The sequence below is a fragment of the Haliotis rubra genome, unplaced genomic scaffold (genome assembly GCF_003918875.1).
Source record: "Haliotis rubra isolate DU_JTF1 unplaced genomic scaffold, ASM391887v1 Scf265, whole genome shotgun sequence".
Taxonomy (NCBI): domain Eukaryota; kingdom Metazoa; phylum Mollusca; class Gastropoda; order Lepetellida; family Haliotidae; genus Haliotis; species Haliotis rubra.
In genome coordinates this window covers 638,366-661,213 of record NW_025766725.1, presented here as the reverse complement: position 1 = coordinate 661,213, position 22,848 = coordinate 638,366, and the positions used below count along the sequence as shown (strand labels likewise).

Genomic DNA, 22,848 nt, shown 5'->3' with positions numbered 1-22,848 from the left:
CCCTGAGAACAATATTTTCCTAGTAACATTTATTGGTGGAATATTTATAACACGGCCAAATCCAAAACCAATCTGATAAAACCTAGACTAAAACGCTGGGTAAATGATAGTATAAACCATATTTTAAAGGCGGTGGCAAGTTAGGAAGTCAACAGAAAAACAATGCTTATACAATTGGGATGAATTCTTACATCATTAAATACTCAACACTTGGCTAAGATGTATGTGCGTAAATTATTTTGCGGAGTGTAATCTGTCTGTAATTATCGCACCTGACAGTTCACGTCAATCCATGCTGAACTGTAATTCTGACCTGCAACTCCTCATTCAGTCGATGCAATGTACGATAGTTCGATGCACGATGCGACGTATGATGCTTTTGCAATGTGATGCGCGAAATTGGGAAGCAGTGCGATATGCATGGTAGCGAAGTGATGTTGTGATGCCATGTGCGATGTAGCGATGCAATGCGATGTTACAATGCCATACGATGCGATGTTGCGATGCAATGCGATGTTACAATGCCATACGATGCGATGTTGCGATGCAATGCGATGTTACAATGTCATACGATGCGATGTTGCGATGCAATGTGATGTTACAATGCCATACGATGCGATGTTGCGATGCAATGCGATGCAAAGCGATGTAGCAATGCGATATGCGAAGTAGCGATGTGATGTTGCGGTGCAGTGCGGTGTAGCGAGGTGCCGTGTAGCGATGCGATGTTGCTGTGCGGTGCGGTGTAGCGAGGTGCTGTGTAGCGATGCGATGTTGCGGTGCGGTGCGGTGTAGCGAGGTGCCGTGTAGCGATGCGACGTTGCGGTGCGGTGTAGCGAGGTGCCGTGTAGCGATGCGGTGCGGCGTAGCGAGGTGCCGTGTAGCGATGCGATGTTGCGGTGCGGGCCGGTGTAGCGAGGTGCCGTGAAGCTATGCGATGTTGCGGTGCGGTGCGGTGCGGTGTAGCGAGGTGCCGTGTAGCGATGCGATGTTGCGGTGCGGTGCGGTGTGGCGAGGTGCCGTGTAGCGATGCGATGTTGCGGTGCGGGCCGGTGTAGCGAGCTGCCGTGTAGCGATGCGATGTTGCGGTGCGGTGCGGTGTAGCGATGCGATGTGGCGGTGCGGTGTAGCGAGATGCCGTATAGCGATGCGATGTTGCGGTGCGGTGCGGTGTAGAGAGGTGCCGTGTAGCGATGCGATGTTGCGGTGCGGTGTAGCGAGGTGCCGTGTAGCGATGCGATGTGCAAAGTAAAACGATGTTGCGATGCAATTTGATGATGCCATGCGATGCAAAAGCGAGGTAGCAATGCGATGTGCTAAGTACCGATGCAAAGCGATGCGATGTGCGACGTAGCGATGCGATGTGCGAAACGATGTGCAATGTTGCTGTGCGGTGCGATGCGATGCGATGCGATGTACAATGTGCGATGTAGCGATCCGATACGATTTGCAAAGTAGCGATGCTAAAACACAGCGATGAAGAAAGAAGGTTCACTCGTGTCTGTGCAATAACTCAGAAACATACCACGACGAGAACACCACCAAATATGATAACCCAGTACTCACATGGGCATGGAGCCCGGAACTGTCGCATGACTAATTAAAACCCGGCATCTTCCTCCACATGCGTCATGGAATACACTCTCCCAGGATTCACAGACACGTGTTTTCACTCCGGCACGTGCACTGCTGTTTTTCACGACAATTTTTAAAGATTCAATTTACAGAAACGCGGATGTTTAAGTTAGACATCCCGATTTGATTATGGTTCTGATAAGAGTGTTTCCGTGTTTGGTTAGGGACCATCCGTTTTATTTGCTAGAGGGGAGATGCGGCACAAAATATTCATTTTAACAAACTACGTGTCCATAGAACGAACTATTACCCTTTATTATTTTTAATTTATTATTATTTTGGGGTTGGGGGTGGGTTTTTTTGGTAGTATTTTATTATGTTAGTCATGTGGCCAAACCTTTAGCATTTTCGTGAAAGATATTTTTGCCAAGCATCCATCTCTCTCTCTCTCTCTCTCTCTCTCTCTCTCTCTCTCTCTCTCTCTCTCTCTCTCTCTCTCTCTCTCTCTCTCTCTCTCTCTCTCTCTCTCTCTCTCTCTCTCTCTCTCTCTCTCTCTCTCTCTCTCTCTCTCTCATGTTATGTTGTCAACTACTTTTCAACTTAGGTATATTGTCGGGGAGGTTGGATAGCCCAGAACTTGAAACGTTCGCTCGACAAGCCGATAACCCGGGTTCGATCCCGCATTGTGACATAATCGGTAAACACCATATCAATCCACCTCAAAACACGTAATAGGTAAAACGTTAATGTACTTTTCAAGGTTGTACCAGAGCATTCTCTAATCAAGCGACGTTTTCGGATCACTATGAGTTCGAATCTCGATTCCCTCCGAACATGTTTTATGGTTTGTCAGCACCAAACCAGTGCCAGAGTATTTCTCCAAATTGATAAAAGTCAGATACCTACAACACTTCGGGATTTCTTCCCACATCAAACAGACATGCTATGATGTGACTTGAATATAGTTCAAGTCGGCAGCTAATTCACTCATTCCATGTTTGTTAGCATCGTTAATTGTCTACTTCCTTTTCAAAGGTTTCCGTGACCTCTCGCCTCTTTCCGTAACGTGCAAGAAGGTTCGGCTGGTTCCGGAATGGTACGGGTGGTCACATATGATTCACGGACAGTGGGAATTTACCTCCATGACTACCAGGCACGAGTCCCATATATCAGACATACCAAAACACAGGGTAATTTCATTATCTCGTTTCAGCTAAACGGTCTCGGTGACCTTGGCAGATAACAGCAAAGTGTGCTCTGGTACACGTGCTAATTACCTAATCCAAGCGATTAAAACTCTGAAATTCCCACTCAGAGGGAAACGAGGGCAGAGCAGAACCAATTAGTGAAATCGGAGTGATGTTTCATATTCTCATTTAGGGCCATTTTTATCTGATTACAGCCCCAACTAAGGATTTCTAAAGAAGTCCACATGCGTTTTCGAGTTTTCGAGTCCTATAAAACACGTGTATCGGGAAGGAGGGAGGTCTGTCTCAGAGTCCCTGAACCATATTATTAGGCTTTCACCCAGCCCTTATGGAATGTTGAAGCCCTGAAAGAAGATTTTTCACAGGTTAAAATATAAACTTACTGACGAGAGGCACGATGGCGATGATGATGTTGACGGTAGTTTCGGAAATGATGAATTATAGGTAAAGATTATATGGCTACGCTTCTTCTTATTGTGATGATTATGGGGAGAACGGGGAAATCGTAGACTGACAACTAGTCTCTGAAATGAACATATTTTACAGAAAAAATGCTCAGTGAAAAAAGTAAAATATAATGAAAAGGAGCCCTGAGACTTTCTGTGGAAATCTAGACTTGCGTGGGCGTTCTTGGATATATTTGCTTCAGGGTCTGTATGACTGACAAGGGGACATCGATGTTGATGATGAACTTGATGATATCGATGACGATGACGATAAGGATGATGTAGTCTCGGCGATGATGAGTTCAATGTTAGTTGTGATATAGGGCGATGGTAATGATGGACTTACAAGGATGACCCTGATGATGATGATAATGACGACAACAACAACGATGATGAAGATGTTGATGATAGTGACAGCAGTGGTGAGTTCAAAGATAGTTATAATTTAAGCCGATGGAGAGCCTGAGTGAGTGAGTGGGTGAGTGAATTTTACGCCGCTTTTAACAGTATTCCAGCAATATCACAGCGAACATCGGAAATGGGCTTCACACATTGTACCCATTTTGGGAACGAAACCCCGGTCTTCTGCGTGACAAGTGAACGCTTTAACCACTAGGCTATCCCATAATGATGATGATGCTTGATGAATCGACTGGACTGTGACTATGATGATGATATCGACGACAACGACGATGACCTTGATGATGGTGAAAGTGATAATGAGGTCTTGGGAACAACCAAAAGCCTGGTACATTGCTCAACATCGTCAGCAAGTAAAGAGCGAGGCGTTGTACGGAAATAGCGTTATAACGAGGGAGTGTTGACGGACAGGTGATTTGAACACGTGGTGCTGCCTAGTTAGCTCAACCATCAATCTGGCTGTCAGCACGCCGGACCATCAACAACCACACACACGGACAACGTCTCGCAGACCATCATTTACACACCCCATCAACGCCGTGGCTCATTTAGACAAAGAATTTTTCCATATACTCAGGTATTTTGTGGAAAATGCTCAGTGTTGAAAACAAAAACAGTTAATCACGTGGCATGTCATCCATATCAGGGTAATTAATTGTTAGCCTCGTTCTGGTACCTCGCACGCTCCGTTCATTTTCTTCCATTTTCTCCCTACCCTCATCATCAATGTTCTTGAGAAGATTTTTCATGTACGCTTTCACCATTTCCTTGTCGATTCCATGGAGTTATCTCCCATTCTTCTGGCTTCGCTGCCCCTTATCTCATTGTCCGGACCTAAGATTACCTTATCGCGACACCTGCTGTCGTCACGTGCACTATTTGTTAGCGATTCATAAACAAATGCTGATAATATGATCCGATTCGTGCAAATGAATCTGCATTTGATAAAAGTTTCTTCATTATGCAAATATTGTCGAAATTTGTTTATTTGTCGCCATTGCCATGGCAACCATTCAGGGACAATCGTTATTAGAATGAGTATATGATTCCACAAGGTAACTGTGGCCAGGACATATAGGTGTCTGGAATCACTGTGCCACTTCAAGCAAAATGTTATGCTAATTTACTATCACCCTGTAACGATCAGTGCACCAGGGTCACTTCTCAAATAATATAATTTCTATGACCAGATTTGATGGTAGTTGAACAAGTAATGGCCATTCGATGAAGATACATTTAAAAACAGGTATCATATACATGTACTTCTGTTTTGTTTTATACCTTTACGTTTGCAGTCTTTTGGTGATATTGTTGTCAGATTGGCAGCGTTTTGATATTTTTGGTAATATTATTGTCAACTCCCAATTTTTAGAGTATAGTTAGTTACTTTTGCCCGTCGGTTTATAGTAAGGTTAACGTTAATTTGGCTACCGAAGCCTTGATCCAGAGATGAAGAATGACTGTTTCACCTCACCCCAGCTAGGGTCAGGTCGTTACTTCGGGTACCCGTGAAGGTCCCGGGTTAGAATTGGTCTTCACCAACCCATGCTTGCTGTAAAAGGCGACTATGCTTGTCCTAAGAGGCGACTAACGGGATCGGGTGGTCAGGCTCGCTGACTTGGTTGACACATGTCATCGGTTCCCAATTGCGCAGATCGATGCTCATGCTGTTGATCACTGGATTGTCTGGTCCAGACTGGATTATTTCCAAACTGCCGCCATATAGCTGGAATATTGCTGAGTGCGGCGTAAAACTAAACTCACTCACTCACTCGTTACTTCGGGACACCAACGGGACAATTGCTCGTACAACATGCTGAACTCGCTTCTTGTATAATTTTTATAGCTACCTATGGAAAGTGAACATGTACATGACCCAAGCTAACGACGAGGCAGTTGTGACGTGCTGCAGAGGTCCGTATATCGACCCCTCGAGTCACGCTCAGTCTCCGATAATGTATAATGTTAGAAACAAAGAACTCCACTTATTTCGAAAGGGGGGCCCATTTAGAAGTGAGAAGGGAGATTCAAAACCTGAGGAAAAGTTAGATTTGTTTCATTTAGGGCATTCGCATTGCAGAAAGGACTGGGTGGAAGGACAAATAATGCGAGTCAGGACTTGAAACATGGCTCGTCTTTGGTAAAAAGTATGGATCGCCATTGGCTGAAGTATTATTCCCTATTGGTTGACGCATGGATCATCATTGGTTGAAGTGTTATTCCCCATTGGTTGACGTACGGCTCGCCTTGGGTGAAGTATTATTCCCTATTGGTTGACGCATGGATCATCATTGGTTGAAGTGTTATTCCCCATTGGTTGACGTACGGCTCGCCTTGGGTGAAGTATTATTCCCTATTGGTTGACGTATGGATCATCATTGGTTGAAGTGTTATTCCCCATTGGTTGACGTACGGATCGCCATTGGGTGAAGTATTCTTCCCTATTGGTTGACGTATGGATTGCGTTGGTTGTAGTATTATTCCTCATTGGTTGAAGTATGTGTCATTGGTTGAAGTTTTATTCCCCATTGATTGGGGAATATGGATCTCCATTGGTTGAAGTAATTTTACCAATTGGTTGAAACATTACTCCCCATTGGCTGAAGTATTATTCCCCATTAGTTGACGTATGGATCGCCATTGGTTGAAGTATGGATCCCCTTTGGTTAAGGTATTGTTCCCCATTGGTTGGCGTATGGATCGCCATTGGTTGAAGTATGGATCCCCTTTGGTTAAGGTAATGTTCCCCATTGGTTGACGTATGGATCCCCATTGGTTGAAGTATGGATCCCCTTTGGTTAAGGTATTGTTCCCCATTGGTTGGCGTATGGATCGCCATTGGTTCATTTGGTCAATACGTTCCTATATACATTCTCGTCACAGTAGTAAATGTCTACGACTAACATTTATTCTACTTGATATAGTACGTCCTTAATGATGCCGACAAGATTTCAAACACTGTGGCGTTATCCCAAACACATTCCCTCACTAACACCTGTCATGTGATCCGTGATCTAGTGTATGGAGGTTCATAGGAGTGAGTGATTTTAGTTTTACGCCGCACTCAGCAATATTCCAGCTATATGGCGGCGGTCAGTCTATAAATAATCGTGTCTGGACCAGACAATCCAGTGATCAACAACATGAACATCGATCTACGCAGGTGGGGTACAATGGTATGTGTCAACCAAATCAGCGAGCCTGACCACCCGATCACGTTTGTCGCCTTTCACAAGCAAGGGCCATAGAAAAGAAACAGTGGGTTCTTGATCGTGTGTACGCTCACCCCCAAAAGAAACCTAACATGAGACTGTAGTATTTATTTTACCATACAGTATAGCTTATATAAGTATACTTACTTTAGTGTAGGATTACAGGTGTCGGAACTCCCGTCAGCAGCAGCCGCCATCAAAAAACATTTGCTGAACTATTTGTTATTGTCCAGGCGTGTTGGACTTCCGGTGCCGGCCTTGATTGTGTACAGATGGCGCTGTTATCGTTGCTCGTGATAATTTCGTTATAAATGTCAATGCCAACGGGTGCTTGGGCCAGATAGGTTTTTGTCTAGAAAACCGTAATGTCTGGTTTATCGACAACAAACTAATTTTGGAAGATGGCTTGTTTGGTATCGGTCTGTGCGAAAATCGCTAGTCAGTTGTTAGGAAAACAGTATATTTCATTCTCGGATACGGTGTCAAGAGTACCGTCAAGAGCCGTGTAAAGACCGTGGCTGACTAACGCTTAGTCTCTGAATATATATATAATTTTGATTGTAACAAATAAACACATTTCAATTGAAAAGGAGCCCCAGGAAATCTAGACTTGATTAATTTAGAGCCTTCGCATTGAAGGGAGTGAGTGAGTGAGTAAAGTTTTACACCGCACTCAGCAATATTCCAGCTATATGTCGGCGGTCTGTAAATAATCGAGTCTGGACCAGACAATCCGGTGATCAACAGCATGAGCATCGATCTACGCAATTGGGAACCGACATTGAAGGGAGGGCTAAGCTGTAGGGAAAATAATATGGTTCATGGACTGTGAGACAGACCAAGATCGCGGTTATGGGTTCGAATCCAAGATGTACCTGGATTTGATTCTTTGATGTGGCAACATGTACATTCTCTGGTGTTGAGGGAGGGGATGAACGTCAACATATAGCGTCACTATGTGATTTCTCTGGCGTTGAGGAAGGGGATGAACATCAACAGACAGCGTCACTATGAGATTTCTCTGGTGTCGAGGGAGGGGATGAACGTCAACAGACAGCGTCACTATGTGATTTCTCTGGTGTTGAGGAAGGGGATGAACGTCAACAGACAGCGTCACTATGTGATTTCTCTGGTGTTGAGGGAGGGGGTGAACGTCAACAGACAGCGTCACTATGAGATTTCTCTAGTGTCGAGGGAGGGGATCAACGTCAACAGACAGCGTCACTATGAGATTTCTCTAGTGTTGAGGGAGGGGATGAACGTCAACAGACAGTGTCACTATGAGATTTCTCTAGCGTTGAGGGAGGGGATGAACGTCAACAGACAGCGTCACTATGTGATTTCTCTGGTGTTGAGGAAGGGGATGAACGTCAACAGACAGCGTCACTATGTGATTTCTCTGGTGTTGAGGGAGGGGATGAACGTCAACAGACAGCGTCACTATGTGATTTCTCAGGCGTTGAGGGAGGGGATGAACGTCAACAGACAGCGTCACTATGTGATTTCTCTGGCGTTGAGGGAGGGGATGGACGTCAACAGACAGCGTCACAATGTGATTTCTCTGGCGTTGAGGGAGAGGATGAACGTCAACAGACAGCGTCACTATGTGATTTCTCTGGTGTTGAGGGAGGGGATGAACGTCAACAGACAGCATCACTATGAGATTTCTCTTGTGTTGAGGGAGGGGATGAACGTCAACAGACAGCGTCACTATGAGATTTCTCTGGCGTTGAGGGAGGGGATGAACGTCAACAGACAGCGTCACTATGAGATTTCTCTTGTGTTGAGGGAGGGGATGAACGTCAACAGACAGCATCACTATGAGATTTCTCTTGTGTTGAGGGAGGGGATGAACGTCAACAGACAGCGTCACTATGAGATTTCTCTGGTGTTGAGGGAGGGGATTAACGTCAACAGACAGCATCACTATGAGATTTCTCTAGTGTTGAGGGAGGGGATGAACGTCAACAGACAGCGTCGCTATGTGATTTCTCTGGTGTTGAGGGAGGGGATGAACGTCAACAGACAGCGTCACTATGAGATTTCTCTAGTGTTGAGGGAGGGGATGAACGTCAAAAGACAGCGTCGCTATGTGATTTCTCTGGTGTTGAGGGAGGGGATGAACGTCAACAGACAGCGTCACTATGAGATTTCTCTAGTGTTGAGGGAGGGGATGAACGTCAACAAACAGCGTCACTATGTGATTTCTCTGGCGTTGAGGGAGGGGATGAACGTCAACAGACAGCGTCACTATGAGATTTCTCTAGTGTTGAGGGAGGGGATGAACGTCAACAGACAGCGTCACTATGTGATTTCTCTGGCGTTGAGGAAGGGGATGAACGTCAACAGACAGCGTCACTATGTGATTTCTCTGGTGTTGAGGGAGGGGATGAACGTCAACAGACAGCGTCACTGTGAGATTTCTCTGGTGTTGAGGTAGGAGATGAACGTCAACAGACAGCGTCGCTATGTGATTTCTCTGGTGTTGAGGGAGGAGATGAACGTCAACAGACAGCGTCACTATGTAATTTCTCAGGTGTTGAGGGAGGGGATGAACGTCAACAGACAGCGTCACTATGAGATTTCTCTGGTGTTGAGGGAGGGGATGAACGTCAACAGACTGCGTCACTATGTGATTTCTCTGGTGTTGAGGGAGGGGATGAACGTCAACAGACAGCGTCACTTCTGAGATTTCTCTAGTGTTGAGGGAGGGGATGAACGTCAACAGACAGCGTCACTATGAGATTTCTCTGGCGTTGAGGGAGGGGATGAACGTCAACAGACAGCGTCACTATGTGATTTCTCACAAAATACACCAAATGCCGTTATATAAATTAAGTGTGACGTTAAACCCATCTCGTGAGCGTTCTAAGAGACACAGCTGACAAACATGGGTATGTTTGCTACTAGAAACACCGAAAATATGCCCGACATATTTGTTTTGTGTGTGACAGCTTCTGAGAAAATTATGTATTTCTGTTCTAGTTTTTCGGGTAAGTGTTTTTCACACGTTCAAGTCTTTGTTTTTCTGTGAGTTAACAAACCTAGAGTAAAACATATATGTCAAGGACGTAGTTAGAGTTTCTCTTGATATTTGCCATCTTTCAGTCTTATTAGCGATTCTTCTTCATGTGACCATATTCTAACTCCGGAATTCCAAGTGTGTAAAGAAAGAAAACATAAATTGTTAAACTTAGATACACTAAACGCCAAAAGAAACGTTACCCTCCTTCCTTAATGACGGGGCTACCTATCTTCAACTGGCGTTGTGATGCGTGGACTTCCACTTCTTGCTCTGTCTACTGTGAACCCAGTCTGTCTGTAGCCCTGAATCAGTCTAATAATCGTGATACGGTGGCATCCGAGGGCGTTGGCAACAGCATTGTATGTCGACCCCATCTGCACCATCCCAATGGCTCTTTCCCTCTTCAGCTGTTGATCGTGGCGTATTTCTCGTACTTGTGTATCATATCATGTATTCTAGGCTCTCTTCATACCCTGTAGAATCATTCTACACGTGAAATGGATACAAATACTGCCTGAATATTGATGTGTTTGGGCGATTGATATTACTATGCGTAAACAGAAAATGGATAAATGTTACTTTGGAAGCAAAAATGTTAACAAAGATAATTTTAGATGTTCCTAAACACTTTTTTCGCAATATCAAAGACACGTTTAACTTGTTTTCACTCAGCAGAAAATGTTTTTTTACAATTTTACACACTCTACAAAAGCTGTTTCTTGTTTTAATAGTTGAAAATTGTGACTTGAAATGGTTTATCTTTCTCTCAAAGCAGAATTTTATTTCAACATTTCTTTTGGACATCTAAATCACTGTTATTGGTTTATTTCGGCATGGACGAAAAAAGGACAATTTAACTCTTCTGAAAAAGATGCATTTCACCTAAATATGAATGCATTTGAGAATATTTTTCGTGATTTGCATAACGCTGTGTTGTTAAGCTTTCTTGTAAACTAATACCTTCTAACATATCTTTGATAGTTTTTTAAGTAATTCATAATGGAAGGAGGGTAACGTTTCTTTTGGCGTTTAATGTATGTGTTTACAGCAATCTTAACTCTTACCCTTAACATGTGGACTTTGTAAATTCGAGAAGTGTTATGTTTGGAAAATCTCACACATTTATAACATCTGACACTTTCAAAACAACCTCAGCGTTAACATATTTCCATGGTCTATCATGCATGTATGGGATTCAGTGGTTTGTTGTAACACTAACAGGAAACCACTGACTCACGTCGCCCGGAGGAGGATTTTACTACATGCGGCAGTAGTGTATGAAGCGGCCGTAAAAGACCTTTACGTTCCGGGGTCTCCTTCCACGAAGCAACCTTTACTAAGGTTAACCTTAACTCCCATTCTTTACCATAGCAAGGTGACCTTAGTGACTTACGATCACCTTAGTGACTTACGATCACCTTAGCGTTTTGTGAAAGGAGGCCCTGGGCAACCCCGAACACCAGCCACTAACACTGACTGACTGATAGTCTGTCATACAGACCCTGAAGCAAATATATCCAAGAAAGCCCACGCAAGTCAAGAAAATGTGGCAAGTCTAGATTTTTGAACATGAAGAAAATCTCAGGGCTCCATTTCATTATATATATATGTTTTTACTGTGAGCTTTTTTTCTGTAAAATATTTTCATTTCTAACTGACTGATTTTATGCAGGTCTGCTAATGAAAACCAGCAGACAACAACCAAAACCTGGAACATGTACACTCCCTAAATAGACACTGCCACACAAAGCAATCCATAAAATATACATCGTAATGATCCCAACCCGGCCGCCACAGTTTCAAAGGAACCAAACACAATAAGCATCCGTGTTGATGATGTCTCCTTTCAAAATGTGTCTGTTTTAATATACTCATGCCAATAATGGTTGTCACCCCCTTCAATTTTTTTATTGGAGGGGTGTGGGGGGTTTGAGTGGGGAGGGGGGTGACAATGAGTATGAGTATGAGTATGTTTATCCTTTGTATAGTTTGTAGCTATTCCAATCAAATAATGTCCTTTCGGCGATATGGCAAGCCGTTTTCACATTTATTAAGAAATCCTGAAATCTTAAATTGTTTTAAAGATATTTTGAATGAAAATAGAGATATCTTGAATTAAATTGAAGATATCTCGAATAGATACAATATATATGTATCTGCAATAAAAATCATGATATCGCGAAATGAATTAAGGATATGATGAAACATATTAATGATATCTTGAAAACAATTTCTGGTATCTTGAATTGAATTATAGATATCTTGAAATATATTAAAGATATCTCAAAAAGATATAATGTATTGAGAAATTACTGATGTCTTCAATTGTTTTAAAGATATCTTGAATTGAAGAAGATCTCATTGTGTGGTGACAAAGTCGTTGCTTGTCATATAGAAATTGGCTTTACACGTGCCAAAGTCGAGAATCGAACCTGAACCTTGGTAAGACAAACGAACGCTTTAACCACGGGGCTATCCCACCTTCCCGCCCCGTATATTATTTGCTAGACAAAACAAAAAGTACCCTTGAAATCATTAATTTCCTAAAAATCACAAACGATATCAAAACATTACAAGACTGGAAAAAGTGACCGAGACCCTGCAAACTAAGGGTCCAAACACTGCTGTGATACCTGCACTAATACATCACGTTGGTGTAATCATTTCCTGGTTGTGTCATTTCTATCCCCGTCAAACATCCGTGTATGTCTCTTTCAGTTTCTTCAAGATACAAGAAAAAATTGTATCCAGGGACACGGATGTCCCAGCTGACATTCATAAGACATATAAAGATCAATAATTGAACAAAATTCACGAACAAGTTCAATAAACATCTATGCAACTATGAGATACACACCTTTCGAGTCCCAGTGAAACACATGTACAAGCTTAATCAATTTTGTTGAGCAGTTTTTGTGGAGAAGTGGATAGACTTAATCCCCTATTTCACTATCATCAGAGGGAAATTCAACAAAATTTATGTAAGTTCAAACGGCATTCAAATTGGAAAAACTATAAAATGCAAAAACAAAATATGAGATGCACACCTTTAGAGTCTCTATAAAAGACATATGTAAGCTAAATGAGTTTTGTGCAGTGGTTTTTTAGTTTTTTTAGGAGAAGTGGATAACGTACACCCCCCTGTTGGATGGAACGAACAGGCTGAATAGAACAAAATTCAACTAAGTTCAACCATCTGTAAAAGTGACAAAATTCAGAATTGCATAAAACAATATGAAATGCACACCTTTAGAATCCCTACGAAAGACATGTAGAAGTTCATTCAATTCTGTTGAGCAGTTTTTGTGGAGAAGTGGATAGACTTCATCCTCTATTACACTATCATCATAGAGAAATTCAGCAAAATGTACCCAAGTTCAAATGTCTCAAAACGTACCAAAAAAACCCCAATAAAATACAAAAACAAAATAGGAGATGCACACCATTAGAGTCCCAAGAAAGCCCATGTATAAGTTCATTGAATTCCACAGAGCGTTTTTTGTGGAGAAGTGGAAAGAGTACATTCCCTGTTTCGTACGGACGGACGGACGGACACGGAGTGTAACCCTATATGCCCCCAGCCATATAGCAAGATACACAGCGAACACATAGTGTTGTTGTGTATGTGTTTATCAAGTTAGCTTAGGAGTTCAGATCACAAGAAGGATATAGCATCTTGCTCCTAGTGGTGTATCAATCAAACGCTTTCAAGTCTTCTCTGCACGCAGTCTCCCTCTCTCGAGGTAGCCTAGACATGCACAAGTCTCTAAGACAATAATTATTGGTTTACGTATGAATTTCTAGATTGTATAAATAATAACAATTTGTCCATGCAAGAGACTGATGCCCTCAGAGTGTCTGCTTATCTGGACTTGATTATTATAAGGATAGCACTAGCACACGTCTTGTACTTGGTTTTGACTTGGAGCAAGGCTAGGAGAAGCCCCATCCTTCCATGTTTGTGCGAACTGATGGCAGTACAACACAGGCGGTTTACACCCACACTCTAATGAGACTAAAATCGATTCAACCTTTAAAGTAACGCGCTCGTTGGTAGTCGGAATCAGGGAATAAACACATGTGTTGTCGGGGTAATTGTGATGGTTGACTCTGATCCCTTCCGGTGAAATACATCACATGCTTCTGGGGAAGTAAACTCGCCTGCAGCGTTCCACATAGTCTGTCTCACAGTCCCTGAACCACATTATTTTACCAAATGCCTAGCCCTCCCTGCTGAAGCCCAAAATGAAGCAAGTCTAGATTTCCTTAGGTTCAGGATCTCCCATCTTACTGGGTCTCATTTTCAATTTAAATGGGTTTATTTGTTTCTATCAAAATTATATTTGTACATTCAGAGTGTGGCTGGTTGGCCAGCTTATGGTTAAAGCGTTCGCTCGTCATGTCGACAACCCAGATGTGTACAACGTAGGAAGCCAGATTCTGGTGTTCACCGCAGTTATTATGCTGGGACATTGCTGAAAGCGGCGTAAAACCATATCTAGTGACTCATGAGTACTACTGTGGATAAGGGTGGCCTATCGCACTTAAGGCGACGACATTCGCCATGCAGAGATGCGTCTGTTAGAGTTCATGGTTCTTGGGTTGTCTACACCGTATCCATGCTGGAAGATTTCACCGATGTGTTAAATGTCTAACAGCTGCATCATTTTCTTCGATAGTGATGATTGCTTTTGTGGTGATGGTGATGATGATGATGATGACAGCTAGGAAATCGCGAAATAAAGCATACGTAAGACGTTTACCACCCCCGAGCCGGGATATGCTTGTTTATTGGTTAACGTCGCACTCAGTAGTATTCCAGCTATAAGGCGCATGTCTATAGTGTGAGGACCAGACAATCCAGTGATCAATAGCATGAGTATCGAATTACGCAAGTGACATCCGATGACATGTGCCAACCAAGTCATCGACCCTGACCACCCGATCCCGTTAGTCACCTCTTACGACAAGCATGTGTTGTTCTAACCCGGATCTTCACGGCTGAGCCGGAGTATGGTGTAAGACACATTAATATAATTGTCCAAAGCTACGTTAAACCCAACTCACTCACTAACCCTATCTTGGCTTCTTGTCGGTTTCTAAGTCTAATCTTTCTTCAACTGACACATGGCATAAATGAAATAGAGGTCAAAGCGGTGTTAAGTCACTCACCAATTAGTCACGCTATTACCAGCGTTACAATGACGTGATTGGTAAGCGATAAGAAAAAAACCACTTTAGTCCTCACTTGCAACTTGTCCGCATCATATTTCTTTGCACAGGGAAACTTTAGGTGCACGCACTTCCGTCACCCGTAAACAGGGCCTAGCTTCCTGGATGGCACGAGTGTATGGTGGTACTGTGTATAACAACCAGGATCCTTGTAATACCAAGCAGGTATTTGTCCTAATAACGAGAGCTGTCATTGTTTTCCTTGCGCATATCGCGTATATCATCCCAGCATGGGTTAGACATAAAGGCATGCAGGCCACAGGGTCAAGTATCGTCGATCCGGAAGTGACAGCACCTTCCCTATTCCATCTCCGGCTACATATAATTACATATGGATTGTTGTTACAGACAGAATAATCATATCCAGTTCCTGCTTCGAGACTTCTTAGAAACAAGGAACCAACTTTCCAGTATGTCCGGTGAAGAAGTATTTGTTTCTGGTAACACCAATCCTATGTCCGGTGAAGAAATCTTTGTTTCTGGTAACACCAATCCCATGTCCGGTAAAGAAGTATTTGTTTCTGGTAACACCAATCCCATGTCCGGTGAAGAAATCTTTGTTTGTGGTAACACCAATCCTATGTCCGGTGAAGAAGTCTTTGTTTGTGGTAACACCAATCCCATGTCCGGTAAAGAAGTATTTGTTTCTGGTAACACCAATCCCATGTCCGGTGAAGAAATCTTTGTTTCTGGTAACACCAATCCTATGTCCGGTGAAGAAGTCTTTGTATCTGGTAACACCAATCCTATGTCCGGTGAAGAAGTATTTGTATCTGGTAACACCAATCCTATGTCCGGTAAAGAAGTCTTTGTTTCTGGTAACAACAATCCCATAAAAGTTCAAGATACGACACCTCGTTTCAAGCAAAGGGATATCCCATCTGTGTGATAAAGTGGATTTCATTAAGACTATTACATATTTTTAAAGTAATAACTTCATTCCCGAATACCATGTCGTTATTTGCATTCAGCAATATTCCAGCCATATGGCGGCGGTATGTAAATAATCGAGGCTGGACCAGACAGTGAGCCTGACCACCCGATCCCGTTAGTCGCCTCTATGACAAGTCATAGGTTACTGAAGACCAATTCTAACCCGGATCTTCACAGGTGAATATAACTCAAGATGTCCTGTATTGGATGCCAAAACAAGTTAAGTAGTAGCCTTGATGTAAGGTGTTGTCACCCTCCTAAGACCGTCGTGCAATAGGAACATGACAATTCACAATCATACGTCCGTAATACCATATATATTATGAACACTGTCAAGCGATTATTTTCCATATTACACATAAAATGTCACCCGTTTAATTCAGAAACTGATGCGGAAGGGTGGCCTAGTGGTTAATGCGTTGGCTCCTCACGCCGTAGACCCGGGTTTGATTCCCCACATGGGTACAATGTGTAAAGCCCATTTCTGGTGTCCCCAGCCGTGATATTGCTGGAGTATTGCCAAAAGCGGTGTAAAAAACAAACTCACTCGTGGATAACTGTCGTTGCAGTTGTAGTATTAAGAGTTAAATGGCATACTGTAAAACATGGAGTGGAGTCTTGGAGTGGAGCCTTGGAGTGGAGTCTTGGAGTGGAGTCTGGAGTCTGGAGTATATGTGCACTTGCCATTTCAGTAAATACTGATTACTGTTTAGAAATATACCATTAATGGCTCTTCCCAGTTGTCATTTATACCTTTTGAATCACCGGTTTAAAAAAAGTACTGCAAATTCATATACATGCTGAAATACCTAATTTCTTTACAAATATAATGTAACTATATTATATTTGTAGTTTATACAGGATATTGCCACTGTTCCTTCATTGAAAATAATATAAATAAATAAATAAATAAATATGTTATCTAATTCATCTTAGATATAAGTCTTTCTTGCCTTACAGATTTGGGAAATAATTGTTCATATCTATACATAGAGATGCAAATCTTAAAGATAATCCAACACATTTACAGTCCAGATAGTTATGTTTTATTTCTGAAATTTGATATTTATGAGGGAAAGTTAATGCAAGTATATAAATCATGAATGGGTAGATGGTTTTGTCTTTGTAATTGTGCTATTTGTTATGTAAAACATAAAACCAAACAACAATACTGTATTCACGTTTATATTTTGCTGATGGGACTCCTGATGTCATTTCAAATCTTTTCAGTTCAAAATATGTTACATGTGACATATTTATAAAACAAACTATCTAAACGATGAACGATATATCTTGCCATACTGAAATTTGTGCTGAATCCTGGATGGCTGTCAAGTGTCATGGGTTGAGGACTGGTCATTCATTCTTGAAAAAGGGTTTGCCTGAACTTTATCAAGGCATTGACATTGTAGATGTTTATCAGAACTAAACATCCTGTAGTTGAAAAACGGTAATTCCTCGAAAATATTTCATTAATTTCTTTAAAAAAGAAATATTGTCAACAAATAACAATGAATACAATGTCTACAATACTTTAACTGGAAAATATATTTGCACTTTCAAGGAGAAGACATTTTATGTTGGAAAGATTCTTGGCTATACAAGGATTCCTATTGCAGTATTACTATATTTACTACCATAAGGGTGTTTACACCAGTTTATCCAAGTGATAATCGAAACATTGGTGGAAACTTTCCATCTATACAAATTTGGTCTGTATACTGAAGAAGAGGGAAAAGAATTCAGTCCCACACAGAAATTTGGCAACTACCTAAAATGGCGAAGATTGTCACAAATTCAAACTCTCTGCAATTATGCTTTCAGTTGTAGACAGCAACGTAATCAAGAGTGTGAAAATGTTTACATGGCAATCCTCAGTAGCACTGGTTTAGCTTTCTGCCATTCTGAGGGCAGATTGTATCAGTGATGTGTTTCCTGTTATCTGTCACATTCCAATGGACTGCCCATACATAACCTTACAGAAAGTTAAGATTTTCGAAGGCACAGAGAACTGATGAAACTCACTAACAATCAGCTTGCAAAATATTCAACTGTATTTATTTTTGCTTTTTGTTTGTAAGTTCAAGGATGTCAAAAGATAACTATTTTTATTAAAAAACACAAGACAATTATGACATTGCAACAGTTACATTTGCCATCACTGACAAAAAAAATCCTGTTCCTGAATAATATAGTGCTATGTATCTTATGTTATCAATTTCTTTGTTATGTAATATGTCTTAGCATAAACCGTATTTCTGTACCTTTCCCTTACAACGGCTTCCTCTACACAAATGTGCATTCGCATGTGTCAATGTTATGTATGTCCTTCATTGGACAATAAATAATGCCATTATTAGTATTTGGTGTATAGGTTGTAAATCATTTCCATCCATACATTCATCTGTTATAGCGCCTAATTCAGGACAGCCATCGTTCAAATATTCCTAAAGATAAAAAACTATGTAGCGAAACCATGTGAAACTTAATTGCAATTATTTAATCTGCATACTTAATCATTATCACTACCACACTGTACATTGTCTTGTCAGCAACCCTGTACCACTTTGTCACTTTCATTAATATGACATTTAGAACCTTAATTGGTCATCCCCCTTGGCCGCGTCTGCCATCACATCCACTGTTACAAAGAAGTGCTATTGTTTCTCTATCTGTCCACTGTTGTGTGCTCGCCTGTCCATTGTTGTCAAAACTGTATATATATGCTCACATCCATATTGTCAAGGAGTCCGGTATTCCAACTGTCTGTGTAGGGACGACCACGAACAGAGTTAAATGCCCTTGTATGCCAAAATCTCGTCCAACGACATAGCGCTCAAATAAGATTTTGAATTTTTGACATTACGAATGTATCTTGAACAACCTCTATACCCTGGTGCAGTTATCGGTGAGATGTGTAAGTGTATCTAGGTCCATCTTATCAGCAGCTATATTTATGTTGAACGTCAAGCCACAAACACAAGCCTCACATCCGTCATCCTGCCGAGTGTGGTTCGTGGTGCGAGCATCGTGGTCGTGCGTATTTACATCACTGTGTTGGCGAGAGATCCTCGCATTCCATACTGCAAATAAACAACGCTTCTAAACACGGCGGCTGACTTCAGTGTTAAAAGATGTGCCACCGTGCACGCTCAGATACATAGACTTTCTCAGTCTCTTTATCCCATGTACCTGCAGTAACCCATGCAGAGGCGACTAACGGGATCGGCTGGTCAGGCTCGCTGGCTTGGTTGACACATGTCTTCGGTTCCCAATTGCGCAGATCGATTCTCATGCTGTTGATCACTGGATTGTCTGGTCTAGACTCGATTATTTACAGAGCGCCGCCATATGGCTGCAATATTGCTGAGTGCGGCGTAAAACTAAACTCACTCACTCACTACTCATTATGACAGCGAGTGAGTTTAGTTTTACGCCACTTTTAGCGATATACCAGAAAGGTGTCAGAAGACGAGGTTATCATCTACTATCATTTGAATAACGTCACCGTTAGAAAGCACGTTTGTGTTCGAAATATGTAAAAATCCAAATCTTTAAAACATTTACTGACCTTAAAACACAACCCCCCAACCCTTAAAATCGAACGATGCTCACTAAGGATTTTCAAGTCGCATTTGTTGCGTCTCAGATGTGTCATAGATGTACACGGACCTTTGGAAGGCATACTATGGATCGTTATCAAATCTGTATATTCAGTGTCTATTTTTTAATGACATAATGTAATACGCACATCAGAAATTATCCAAACAAATACGCATGGGCTTCTATGGTTCTGAAGCAGCTGCTGAGAGCGTGGTTTATCATGAAATTTAAATTGTGACTCATGTTCGAAATAGACAAGCCGTCAGTCGAATATAGCTTCGTGAAGGGAACAAACATAACTCGTGATTAGTGCCTGCAGTCCGTGCATTGTGTTCGTGAAGGAGGTGAGGTGAGGTGAAATTGGGGTTAACGTCGTGCTTGAGAATATTTCGCTCATATGACGACGGGCATGCGTGTGTATGTGTATGTGCGGCTGCTTGTACTAGCCAAGACTTAATCTGGTTTTATAGTGCTAGCCCACTGAGATACCATACCGCAGTGAAGCATGAATACCCCACTCAGACACATTATACTGACTCCGAGCCGACCAGTCCTTGTTGTACCCATTAATGCCGAGCGCCAGGCAGGGACCACCAAGTACCATATTTTAACGTCTTTTGCTATGACGCGGTCGGGGATCGAAGCCGCGACCTTCCTCTCTCCGGGCGGACGCTCTAACCACTACACCACGGAGGCGGTCGTGTTCGTGAAGGAAAACTATGTGAATAGATGTTCATCATTTTGTCTTTTATTACTATAAAATGATTTGCATTAAGTTTGTTGTTTGACAAATTCTAACCCGGATCTTATTATATTAAGTTCAAGAGTGATTTATAAGTTGGATAAAACCTTTCTGTCGGTATTTTTAGGACATAAGAAGTCATATGTATAACAAGTATAATCATCCCAATGCAGGTTTGAAATCAAATCGAATATAAACCTTCGGACGTGTTTCATTCTTCGCAAACAGGCGAAATAAAGTGATTATCGCCCTGCATTGAAACACTTGATGAACGCCCCTGGAGATTCCAGGTAAATACGTCTCTTTAGCAGTTTGTGGTATTAACTTGTGTCAGTATTGGGTGAGAGTAGATGCTCAAATTGGGCCTTCCAGGCTGACAAATGGCTCGGGTGGTCGTGTACAGTGGCGGATAAGTGCGTGCCTGTGTGTGTGTTTCAGTGGTTCGGACACACTCCCCCCAAAAACAAAACAACAACAACAAATTGGGCCTTCCAGGCTGACAAATGCCTCGGGTGGTCGTGTACAGTTGCGGATAAGTGCGTGCGTGTGTGTGTGTGTTCGGACTCTCTCCCAAAAACAACGGACACAGTCCCCAAACAAAAACACACAAACAAAACAAACAAACACACACACACACACACACATTTTTGAAAATTTCTGGATCCGCCTATGGTCTACCGACCATTTCAAAGGGTGGGTGGGTGGTGTTGTTCGAACCCTGAAACCCCCACCCTCACCCCAACCCACACCCCCTTTGAAAATTTCTGGATCCGCCTATGGTCTACCGAAATGGCGGTTGCTCATGATCACTGGTTTGTCTGGTCCAGACGAGATTTAGGCATATGTTCATATAGCTGAGTTTGAGAGCAGCGTTAATCAGTTAACAAACGTTAGGAGATCCGGGACTGTCCATATATCGACCCATCATCCCGTTTGTCTGTCTCAGTGTTGAGGTATTTTCCCTTCCGCCCAGCTCTTACTGTAAGATTGTATCTCTAGGTGGGGTGAGTTATCGGCCGTCGCTTATTTCAGCCATATAGCGTCAAGCCGTATCTCTAAATGAAGCAAGTCTAGACGCTCCACGTCTCACTGGGGCTCGTTACAATTTAAATGTAATTTGCTTTTATGAAAATTATATATTTTCGGGGACGAAGCGTTAGTCAGATTTTACTGTGCATGAAATATTCAACATCCACCGTATTGTTGCCATGTTAACCTCTATTCGGACCAAAGTGATACAAATCCATTTAGTAATCTCCCCTTTCGGAATACGTCCATCACGTGGCACCGTCTGGGTTCCTTGAGAGGTCTCTCCATCAGGGTTATATACAGTTCCTGAATCTATATCTCAGTCTGTTAGTATCCAGTCTTGCTGGTATCTGTGTAGGCAGACAAGACCCCCCCTCTCCCCACAGTCCAAACGACTGATAACTAGATACGGCAACACATCCTTCTTGTAACGCGGCGGAGGTTTATATGTTTTATAAATGTGAGTTTCGACACGTAGACTAATATATATGGAATCTTTGTACATACAATATATTTGTCTCCTCGATGTATTTTTAAAAATCGTTATGCTGATGCATTTTAGCTGGCCAGATTGGCTTGTACATGGTTTTTGTTTATATCAGATATCTCAATTGCAAAGTCATAGTGTAGCACTTCATAGTGAGTGTGTTTAGGTTTACGCCGTTTTTAGCAATCTTCCAGCAATACCACGGCGGGGTACACCAGAAATGGACTTCACACATTGTACCCATGTAGGGAATCGAACCCGGGTCTTCGGCGTGACGCTTTAACCAGAAGGCTACCCCACCGCCCCGCAGCACTTCATAACCAAACAAATGAAGAGTGAGTGAGTGAGTCGTAGTTTTACGCAGCTTGTCAGTAGCAATATCATCGCGGGGTCGCCAGGAATGGGCTTCACATATATATTCTACCCATTTGGGGAATTGAACTCGGACACTTTAACCGCTAGGCTACCCCACCGCCCTAATAGTTCTAGGAAAAGGTCAATGAAAAATTTGGCAAGAAATCATTCAAAAACGTCATTTATTCACACTTATACCACTTGACAACCTACTGACGGAATCGGGTGATCAGCCTCGCTGACTTGTTTGACGCACGCCATCGTTTCACAACAACGTAGAACGGTGCTTATGATGTCTGTCACCGGTGTATAAGGTCGATACTCGGTTACTGGCAGACCCGAGTCGTCATACGGCTAGAATCTTGCTATTTTCAAACTTATTCATCAATGCCCTGTTTAAACCTGCAAGGGACAAAATAATTCACTCCTTAAACAAATCTTGGCCACACTTTTCGTCGGCAATATTTAATCGTTATCTTCTTTCGAAAAAAATTGTATATGATAATTAATAACAAGTAAAGCTTTTTGTATTCGCCCTTTTTAAACACGAGTTTTTTCTTTTACACAAACACAACCATCAAT

At 42.1% G+C, this 22,848-nt stretch overlaps 1 protein-coding gene and 1 long non-coding RNA gene across 2 annotated transcripts in view; both read left to right on the top strand.

Moving 5' to 3' along the window:
* Positions 1 to 22,848, top strand: part of LOC124280315 (kazrin-like) — a 149,940-nt gene that overhangs the window by 5,602 nt on the left and 121,490 nt on the right. The window lies entirely within an intron of this gene.
* LOC124280335 lies at positions 10,891 to 12,818 on the top strand. The gene is made up of 3 exons (XR_006899657.1): positions 10,891 to 10,901; positions 12,026 to 12,038; positions 12,615 to 12,818. It is a non-coding gene; the product is annotated as an uncharacterized LOC124280335 (long non-coding RNA).